General features: G+C 43.0%; 1 pseudogene; it reads right to left on the bottom strand.

The window, feature by feature from the left end:
- Window positions 1–5,648: 5,648 nt before the first annotated feature.
- Window positions 5,649–8,339, bottom strand: LOC147635041 (uncharacterized; annotated as a pseudogene).
- Window positions 8,340–11,676: the final 3,337 nt, after the last annotated feature.

The following is an 11,676-nucleotide window of genomic DNA, read 5'->3' as shown; positions in this document are numbered from 1 at the left end:
TTGCATTAACCTCTATGCATAATGCCTTATGCATGGCATTGAGCTCTATGCATATAGCTTAAAGCATGTATATAAGATCTATGCATAAGATTATGTATGATGAATAGAAATAAGTTATACGCACTAAGCTAAACCTAAACCTCACACCCAAGGGTGAAATAAACATAGAGCTTGCATTAATGATTACATGAATAAGAGAGCTTACCTCTTTATTATCAAGTCGAAGGAGATGATTAGTGCAAGACCTAAAAAACATAAAAATTATAAAAAGTGATTAGTAACACATTTATGAGAAAAAAAGACCATACTCTTCTATGCTTAAAGCTTTATGCATACTTTCAGCTCTATACAGAAGGCTTAATGTATAAGCTTTAAGCATGCATAAAGCTTTATGCATACGGCTTTATGCATATGCTTAAAGCTTAATGCATGAATCTCTATGCATAAAGCTTTATACATAGAGCTTAAAGCATGTATAGAGCTCTATGCATAGGGCTTTATGCACATAAGCTTAAAGAAGCTTTATGCATAAGCTTTAAGCTCTATGCATAAAGCTTAATGCATTGAGCCAAACCTAAACCCGTCACCCAAGGGTGTAATAAACATAGAACTTGCATTAATGATTACAAGAAAAAGAGGGCTTACCTCTTTATGGTCAAGCCAAAGGATGGTATTAGTGCAAGTCCTACAAAATATAAAATTTAAAAAAGTGACTAGTAAAACATTTAATGAACTCTACCTACCAAAAAAAAGACATATAGAAAAGACCAACACACATTAAGCATGCTTATAAAAAGGAAAAGAAGCTAAAAGAAGATTCATAGCAGAGTTGCACATACGGTGTTCATGCTGGGACGGCGAGAGTCTGCTGCCTCTTGAGAGCGCATGACAGAGCGACCTTTGATCACGCCCTCCATGATTTCGTCCACCATCAAATTTGATTGGTGGTGGCGGTGGCCGGGCGGCGGCGGCGGCGGCATCAACACGTCCTCCACGAGCTTTCCCTTGTCCAGTGCTCACCCCACCAATGTCCATCCTTCCTCCTCTTCTCTTTCGCGTCCATAACGCTCGGCCTTCAAGTATAACAATGCCAAAACTATACACATCTCCTGCTGGACTCGCCTCCCTCCTAGTGTACCCATACTCTGCACGTTATCCACCATTTTGTTCTCCATAGTTAGAAAAGCTTGCACGAAACTAGACAACTATCATACGACGTCTACATGACTGCAGCATGAAACATTTCGCATCATTGCATCAATCTCGCTCATAACTGTATGGATATCAATTGAAAATGAGAGAGAAATGATGCTGGGTTTTGCCTCCCCTGCACCTGGTGGTATATAGCCCACGGATCCGCGCAGCATGTCGGATATCGATGCTGATGCCACACCATGATCGTATCGTTTAATGTTGTTGGTGGATTAAGGATCCTGCAAATACCGAAATCACAAATGTGTGCTCCTTGCTGATCCTCATCGAGAAGGATGTTGCTTGGCTTCACATCACAGCGCACAATCACTCCTTCAGGGCACAATCGTCTTGCCTGATCTTGGGTGGGTATCACAAGACGATTGGTTTACCATTGATCCACAAAGCCCTGTATTCCCTTGCAAAAATGTTAGAGAGGAGTTATTAAAGGGAAAGGTGTCCGGAACTGGCCCTTCCAATCGATTGTAAGAAAGATTCAGCTGCTGCAGAGAAGTAAGAGCTTGGAAACTGCGTGGTTAATTTATTGTTGGAGAGATCCATGACAAGAAGCGATTGACATTGTCCCAAGGCTCCTGGAATGTTGCCTTCTAAGTGATTTCCTGACAAATTCAAGTTGAGAAGGTGGATAAGTGAGCCTAGCTCTGCAGGTATTGCTCCGCTCAGCAACTTGCTTGAAAGATCCAACCCCGTTGCGAGCTCAGTCAATTTGCCAAAAGTGCTGGGAATCGCACCTGCAAAACATGGATTAAGATGTTAAACTTTCATTTTTTTTCCCTTAATAATACGGTTCATCAACAGAAACGTCTCTTAAAACAACACTTATAGACCTCTCTCGGCAAATGCCTTCATGAGTGCCAAACCCGACAAGAAAGAAGAAGAACCCCACATAGGTTCGTGCAACCATCAGGCAATCATCTCGACATCTATGAGGTAATCTTTCACGCAATAATAATCAATCAATCCCATTCACCTGTTGAGTGTGTTCTCTTTGTGATATTGCTCTCTCTATCTGCATACACACAATGACTTGGTTCTGTTCAAATATGATTAGCAAATTCTTCTAATCAGAGAATTGTACGATAGTTTTCTACCGGTCCTAGGGTTGTGCACCTACCATGCCTTCCACCAGGTCCTAGGATTGTGCACCCACCATGCCTTCAACCAGTCTGAGAGAGAATATTGGCCTTCTTTGGTCTGTTTCATGTATCCATGTACGTAGTGCAACTCTCAATCTAACCATAGGTTTTCGACTAGCCTACCCACTTTATAGTTGGTGCTCACAGACAACATGATGCAAACTTAATAAAATGACCTCCGAAATTCTATTTTTTACTCATAATCGTATTAATAAAAAAATTGGACTCAAAAAGGACTTTCTAAGAAAAGCCATGTCATCGAAAAAAAAGGGTCGTGAGTGAACCATATGTATCTCACGTCAAAACCGTCACATGTAACATATTGTCGTAAAAAGTCTTTAAAAACTAAATTCCAATAAATTTAGAGTTGATATGCTCAAGTTATGCTTTCTCTACTAAAAGAGTAGAATCTACTTTCCTATAAATTTAGAGTTGATATGCTCAAGTTATATATATATATTTTTTATAGTGAAGATGTATTTATATAAATAATATGAAAAGAGTACATATAAACTGTGGGTTAGTCTTCTCAAACAATCAAGAGAAGAACGACCCACAGAAACTGCTCAATCCAATATCCTCTTAGTGAGTAGTTTCATTGTATCTGACTCCCATCTATTTACACTCACCAGACTAGCAATGTTAGCTTTCACTAAACAGATAACTTTCTTAGGATCTACACTTTGCATGCCATCATTTACAAAGACGAGAGTGTTCCTCGTAGACCGAATCTCCCACAGGCATGTAAATCTTGCAAATCCGAAAAGGCTATCACTCTCCTCTCCTGGACCAATCTTTTTACCCAAAACCCAATGGTACCATGTACATTGCAGCCCAAAAACGTTCCCCCCCCCATTTAGAGAGCTGTGTCCAAAAGGATCTTAATGTCGGGCAATCCCAAAAGGCATGCTTGAAATCCTCGATGGCTACTATGCATCTTGGGCATATCCCTGAGGCCATATTTATGATCATCAGCTTACAGCCTAACGGAAGAGCCCCAACCATGATTCTCCACAAAAAAGTCTGAGCATGTGTTGGCAGTTTGGATCCCCAAGTTCTTCTGCATTTGGATTCCCAGCATTTGTCCGGCCAAGCTACTTTCCATATTGTATTGAAATGTTTAAAATCTCTCTTCTCTTGCATTAACATCTGATAAAACTTGACAATTGATTCTCGACCAAGGGGAAGTCCATCTGTCCACCCCCAATCTTTGATCCACCTTTCCGTGAGCTGAGAAGTATTGATAGTTAGCGTCTTGAGCTTACCAATAATTACATGCAGATGATTCTTATCAAATCTTGAGAGACCATACATGACAGATAGCTGTTCATCATCTCTCCACCCCAGAAGAGGACCATCCCAAAAATCCTCAAATCTGCTTATCCCTCTGTTGTTGAGTCTTTTGCTCACTTTGGGCTCAATGAGGACTAACGGAGGGAAAAAAACTGGGGACCACCAAACATTATACATGCATAGTGAATTTCTCGTGATTCTGGGAGATCCCTGCCATTGATTGAGGGGAATGATCCTCTTCCATTTCTTAATAAAAAATTCAACACAAAGGGCATATTTTTAAAGACAAGTGGAGCATGACAAAAAATCTTATCAATCCAAGAGAGTCCCCTCTATTTGCCTTGCCAACTCATAGTCATATTACATAGAAAGCTCTTTAGGCATCCCAGTCCAAGGTTGACTCTGCTGTAGAAAGAAAGTCAACATTTTTGGCATTCTTGTTACTAATGGTGGAGAGATTAAGGAGTAGGGGCGAGATAGAACCAGCTATGCTGTTCATTGACACATAGAAGGAATAAAGTTGAGTAAGGTGGTGAAATCCCTCCGGTAATGAGCCGCTTAGATTATTACCATAAACCTTTATAACCTGAATGCTAGTACAATTGGTCAAACTAGACGGCAAATCTCCCGTTAGCTGGTTTTCCGACAGGTCCAGCGCCTGCAGTTTCTTGAGCTTGCCCAACTCCCGTGGTATGCTCCCTGTCAATGCAATGCCGCTCAAATTAAGGTAGTAGAGAGAGGTGGAACTCCGGAATGCTTCCGCTCAGCATGTTTCCATATAAGGACACAAACCCCAATCGACTTACACGTCTAGTATTTAATGCTAAGTTTGGAATGGCTCCCCTATTCTGTTATATCCCAGGTCGAGGTGGGACAACGCCGTGCAGTTGGCCATGGAGACAGGAAGCTCTCCCTCCACGCTGTTGTATTCTAGATCTAGAGTTTGCAAGAGTGACATCCTCCCTAGCTGTGCAGGGAGAGCCCCAGACAAGGAGTTGTCGTGAGCATCTAGCAAGACTAGGAGGCTACAATTAGTGAGGGAAGGAGGTAGGGGGCCAGTGAGGTTGTTCTCCGCTGCTAGAGAGAGCAGAGACAATAGTGAACATGATGATCCCAGCTCTTGCGGAATGGAGCCGGACAGCTTGTTTCCGCTCAAGAGCAAGGAGGACATATGATTGAGTTGGCCTAGTTGAGGGGGAGAGGCTGAGATCTAGAGCGTGCAGGCGGACGCAGTTTCCCAGTTGCGCTGGTGGGATGGCGCCGGAGAGGATAGGTTGAGAGTAAGAAGGAAGGAGAGGTTTCCAAGAGCAGGGTGGATGGATCCTTCTAGACGCAAGCCCTGCGCCAGAGCCACACCCACCACTCGCCCTCGCCTGTTGCAAGAAACACCGAACCACGAGCTGCAATGACCACCATAATATTCGCCCGCAGGATTGGTCGTATTGTTGAGCTGGCCGATCGACCATGATCATCTCGTAAGAACCTGCGTTGGGTCCGCACGGCTGGCTTCTTTAAACATCAGGAGAGCGTCCTGTTCTCGCTCTTGCAGTATTTGGATGGTCGAGGACTTGGCCTTCCCCTCGGACGCGCACACACTAGAACTAGTAGCAGCAGGAGGAGGGTGGTGGTATAAGTAGCGCACACAGCTGACTTCATAGCTGTTAGGCCTGGTTGGTATATTATTGTTCTGGAGTGACAGAAGGCAGTGCGGAGCAGCTAGTTGCAGTATGAGGCTGGGTTCACATTGGAGCGGCGGAAAACATACTCTCAAACACACTTTTCCAGGTGGAACTCGCACACTTCCGCCGTCCAACTGTTCACATAGGGAGGGGGAAGTAAAAGGGAGCCTGACTTCTTCCGCCGCCCACTGTGAACACTGGGGGGCGGCGGAAGAAAGAGTAAACACCATACCAAAAACCATAGAACAAAGCTATATTATGTCCACAAAGCATAGTGTAACTACATTAAATAAAGAAGCCACACTACAAACCACAATAAACCAGACAAAAGACTTGTATTACAAAGGCTTAATCGGAGTTGGTAGGTGAGTCCAGCTCCTCTAAAGCCGCCCTTCCAAAAACTTGTAGGACATTCATCCTTGCTTGCTCTCTATACATTGTTCGGGCAAGACTATCTCGCCGCTCCGAGCCAACTCCAAGGTCACTCGCACCCCCTTCATTGCCTCCTTGAGCGCGCTCCATTGCATCCTCTATGTCAACTTCACGTATTGCTTGAAGCTCCCTCATGGAGGTAGCTATTGCTCTTCGATCCTCTTCTACACGTCCAGAGCATGCTGACAATTCTGCTTCCGCCTCACGTACCCACTCCATATCAAAAGACTCTCCATGTTGGATACGACTGTTGTGTAGCACAAGACAAGCCACAACAAGATCTGGGACATGACGTAGATTCATGTCACATCTTTTTAGCATAATGCGAAACCTTGCCTTGAGCATACCAAACGCTCTCTCAACTGGCATCCTTGTGCTCGACTGAATGAAATTCCAACGGTACTTTAGACGTGTCAACCCTTCCTTGCATCCTTTGAAAGGCACTAACATGTATGGCCATGCGGGGTAAGCACAGTCGCCAACCAAACAATAGTTACCCAGCTCGCCCCTTGCACATGCTTGCCCTATATCACTTCTGGAGAAGTTCAAGGAGTCATGCGCTGATCCGGCCCAACCGACATCATAATTCCATACTGAGCAATTGGCGGCTACTGTTAGTTGTAGCAAAATAGAGTGGAACCCTTTCCGATTGAAGTAGTCAACATGGTTGTCTCGGGGTGCAATGATGGGGATGTGAGAACCATCTATCGCACCAACGACGTAGGGAATTCCCCTAAGTGCCTCAAACTCTCGTGCTAAAGTTGCAAGCCGAGATCTTGAAGGCCATCTTATGTACATATTCCGGAGACCCGATTTCACAATTGCCTTGGAAAATGCAAGCATTATTTCACAACATGTGCTCTTAGCACAACCATAGGTGTCACCAAGGCCCAAGAGTCCATCTCCTGTAGCAATTCTGCTTAGAGCAATGGCTACCCTATCTTGAATAGACACAGGCACACGGAAGTTTGTGGTTTTCTTTTGCATGAATGGTGCTAGACTCCCACAAAGGTAATGAAAAGTTTCTTTGCTAACCCTAAGACGCCGCTTGAACATGCTAGCACTATAAGCACTTAGGAGATAGCATTTTACAAAGCCTTGAGGACGTGGATATGCCCACGCTTGCCTGTGTTCATGACCCCTCCTACGGTTCGCAATCTTCCTCAACCTCACAGATCGTGCCATGCATTCGTAACATGCAACCAAGTCTGCACTATGCACTCATCATTGTGCATGCTTGGTTCTTTAAGCAATTCATATATCGCTATAGAACACAACCATGCACAATAGAGTGCAATGTCTTTGGACATGCCCATTGTCACCTGCAAATCCAAAACAAGTTTATACATATTCAGTTCTCAGCTTATATGGCTTCTTAGGAGCTTAGAAACATTCATAAATCCATACAACGCATAGGAACAAAGCAACGTCGAGATCCCAAACTTTAAAAACTCATACAAGAATAATAACAAGAATTTCCTCCGCCAAGGCTACTTGTTGCCCCCCCTTCCTTCCTTAAGGAATTCACTCATTGTGGCATGCAATCCTGCCAATATCTTCAGTTGCTCCCTCTCCAAGGCAACATTTTGGCTAGAGGTCTCCTTGAGATGGTCCAATAGATGTTTCCCAGTATCGGCCATTGTGGCCAAAGATTCCTCATACTTGGGAGTCACTCGACGACTTGAGGACATGGGTGCTTGTGGCTTCTCGTCATCTAGTGCTATAGCTACTTCATCCTTGTCACCGCCGGGGAAAGTAGCATCATCCATTGTTGATGAAGAAGCGTGGCTAAGAGGAGTGACCGTGGCTCTATCGTGGTTACCGTAATACTCGTCCACCACATCAAACCATTTACATGTGTGCCTCCTGTCATTGCCAGATACCGAGTTGTGAGCTTTGTCCACTCTATATTTTGCTAGCACCGCTTGCCACTTCTTGCGACAACTTTCGCTATCCTTATCGAAATCAGGGTAAATGCCGGCTAGCTTTGTGGCCACCTTTGCCCACAAGTTGACCCCTTGTTTCCCAGGATTGTTGAACTCCTCACTCATGCCCCCCCTGACATGAATGAGTTGGTCAACCCAAAAGTCTTGCCACTTGCTTTTCTTGTTGTCGTTGTCGTCATCTTCCCCCAAGTCCACCACCACCTTCTTTTTGGAGTTCCTGGGTTTCTTTGGCGCAGGTTGGGTCTCTGGCACAATCTCCTCATCGCTAGGCTCCTTCCTCATGGTAGATTTGCCACGACCCGCTTTGGTTGAGAAGATAAAGGGGGGTTATTGAGCGAGTTGGGTGATGGTTGGCTTCCTGGGGAATTGGGAATGGTTTCCATGTTTGGGATACCTAGGGGGGATGATCGATTAGGAGGTTGCGCTACCATAGGTGAATGGGGGGGGCGAAACATGAAGGGAGAGTTTGGAGAAAAAGAAGGAGAATTGAGCATGGCTTGGAAACCATGAGGTGGCACATGAAAAGGAGGATGGGGAAATGAATAAAAATTAGAGTGCGGGAGAGAAGTTTGGGAGAAAATAGGATCGTCGTCGCCTCGTTGTTGCGATGAATCAAATTCATGGCTCGTGTTGGAATCCATAGTACCTACATCAAACACGAAGAGAATATTAGCACCACATAAATTAAAAACACATAGATAAGTCATGATAATGGAAATGCTGTTTGTGAGGGGTCACCTTATGCGCTCGCTTCACGTTGCCTCTCGCGCTTTTCGCACACCCCTAAAAGAAAACCATAAGCACACAATGTCAAAGGCATGGCAAGTGTACCACAGAAACATTAAAAGAAAGGTAAATGGGTGGATAAAAAGAAAGCCTGATTGAAGTGCATGCAAAAGCACCTTGGAGAATGGAACTTGTGAAGCTTCTGTTTGTTCTCTGTTCTCTGGAAATTCTACAGGGTACAAAATCTCACCCTAAACCCTTTAATTTATAGGAAATTGAAGGGTGTGAGGGGGGGGAGGGGGGGTTTGTACGTTGGAAATTGGGACGTTGGGAATTGGGACGTTGGGAAAGGTGGGCTCCTCCTGCAAAAAAGTCTAGGTGGAGGGTGGAACATGGTTTGGGCGAGGGGGGGGTCGGCACAAAATTAGAAGAGTTCTTCCTATACGTGGCAAGGGGGGGTGGATTTCCACCGCCCAGTATGAACCAAAAGTGCCATGGGGCACTCAATAATTGGAGTGCAAGCTGGCGGCAGCTTGGCTGCCGCCTTATCTGAACACGGCCTGAAGTTTTGACTTGTTGGGCCTGCCGCCTGTGCTGCCTTCTTGGTCCAGGAATCCCTTCATCCACATATTTCTTGTCTTGTTCTCCAATTCCAAACGACTGTCTAATTCTCAATCATAGTATTTACAAGTAGCCTCACCACGGCGAAGACTGGTAGCCTGTAGGGACTCCCCTGTATGTGGTAGACTAAGCTAACAATTTTTTTTTTGGTTTATTATTTTTCCTTCTTTTGTAGCTATTTCCTTCCTCTTTCATAAAGGTAAGTCTACTAGTCTTGTGCTTAACCTATTTAATGATTAGTTTTTAATACTCAAAGTGCATGCATATGCCCATTCATTTGCTTTTCATTCCCATTTGCTTGCTTAGGTTAATACTGATGACCATGTCTATGTATTCACTATGACCATGAACATATGCATGATTCCCTTCATTTGCTCATATATTATGATCAAAATGTATTTACTTATACATAGGCTATGTATACAGCTACACTACTATGTAGGCTCGCAAAATGGTTGGCTTCTTGATTCTTATGCACTTGAAGCTCCTAGTTTACCTTGGCCAATCATGCCCATACCTTTCAGGCTCTTCCTTCTAAGATTTTGTTGTCTCTTGGTCTTTGATTTTTAACTTCATCCATTGGATAACTTCATGCTATAGACTGCATTGCTTTCTTAGCTTCTTGAATTGCTTCTTTCTTGGCCTCTTTTTTCTTCTCTAAGTAGCTCAAGCTTTGGTAGCTTCCCACTCAACCTTGTTCTTTTCTAGTAAGACCATTACACCTGACATACAAGAACCACCACCATTTAACACACTTACACTTTACGACACTGCACAACGTCAACCGATGCACCTCCCCCATATCCTTTTACTAACACTACGAAAACTCCTACTAACTCTCTTAAGTCCTTAGAGTGTGTTGATGTTCATGAAGGTCTAAGTTTGGATGATGATACCTCACAATACATAAAGAATAATTAATACTTGCATGAAGTCTTTGTCTAATCTTTGCACAAAACCCTCGATACTTTCCTTCTCACACACCATCCTTTCTCACAGAAGATGCAAAACCATCTAAGCAAAAGGGCCTACCACATGAATTCCAAGTCAAATGGTCAAAGAAGAGCTAGACAAGCTCATCAATGTGGGATTTGTGTACAAGATTAAGCATACCAAGTGGCTTTGCCCACCTATAGTGATTGTTCCCAAGTAGAATAAAAAGCTCAAAGTGTGCATTAACCTCAAAAATTTAAATGCCACTATAGTCACTACTATCCACTTTTATACACCTCTAAGCAAAAGGGCCTACCACATGAATTCCAAGTCAAATGGTCAAAGAAGATCTAGACAAGCTCATCAATGTGGGATTTGTGTACAAGTTTAAATGGCTTTGCCCACCTATAGTGATTGTTCCCAGGTAGAATAAAAAGCTCAGAGTGTGCATTAACCTCAAAAAATTAAATGCTACTATAGTCACTACTATCCACTTTTATACACCTGATTAAGGTATCCTTTGGAAGATCCTAAAGATATTCATACACAACCTTTACGTGTACTCAAAGTGGAAGGAGAATCTTTCTTATCTTAGGTAAGTTTTGAGAGGTGCACACTCTGTGCATAGAGTGTGCACTTCAAAGTGGACTCATGTATGACCTTTGCATGCACTCAAAGTGGAAGGAGCATCTTACTTATCTTAAGGAAGTTTGAGAAGTGCACACTCTATGCATCGCATTGAACCCACTCAAATGCTAGCATTAGACAAGGAGTCAGGAATTCCAACATATGAGAATAAGATCCGTGTGCTATTGCCACCACCCACCATCTAAAGGGGTGTAGAGAAATGGGGCATGTTAGGTATTACCGAAGATTCATCTTCAATGCCACATTGCCACCTTTGTACATTATACTAATTATTGACTTTTATACATGATAATAATTGTCTTTAAATGCCATATATGCCACCTTTGTACATGATACTAATTACCTTTAAATGCCATATATGCAACCTTTATACATGATACTAATTGTCTGTAAATAGGCATTCTACTAATTGTCTTCTCAGATGCCATATATGCCAAACCTTTATGCATGCTATTAATTTCCTTCAAATGGATATAAGAATGCAAATGGGCATATGAAAATCTTAAGAAGGCATTAGCAACAAGCACACCCACCTTGATATCCCCCCAATTGTGATCTAATTTTTCATGTATATTGATGCATTAGCAAATTCGCTTTTAGATGCATCTTAGCACAACCACCTTGATATCCCCCAACTGGGATCTAATTTTCCATGTGTATATTGATGCATTAGTATTCACTATTAGATGCATGTTAGCACACAGCTGACTAAGCACAACATGAACTTACTTGTGACCTTTGATGGCTAACCATAACAGTGAGCATGTAAAGAATTACATACATTATCTTCTAGCTATTAGATTTATTTTCTTTATTGAAAATCAACAGACATTACTAATTTAATGAATAAGCCTAATAAGTTATGCCACAAGGTGCACCATGCTAATTCTTTTGGATTTTAATTCAACATTACACAATGTGAAAGGGGTCCATACACATTCATGCCGATCACCTTTTTAGCATTCCAAATGGAGAACCCCCTATGGGAGTACAAGATTGCCTCCTTTGTTATAGTTATCCAAAACCTCATGGATAACTTAGATAGAAAAT

This window comes from Cibotium barometz, chromosome 10, assembly GCF_041138505.1.
Source record: "Cibotium barometz isolate CiBa-2024 chromosome 10, ASM4113850v1, whole genome shotgun sequence".
Classification (NCBI taxonomy): Eukaryota; Viridiplantae; Streptophyta; class Polypodiopsida; order Cyatheales; family Cibotiaceae; genus Cibotium; species Cibotium barometz.
The sequence above is the reverse complement of the archived record's forward strand: the minus strand, read 5'-3'. Positions and strand labels throughout refer to the sequence as shown.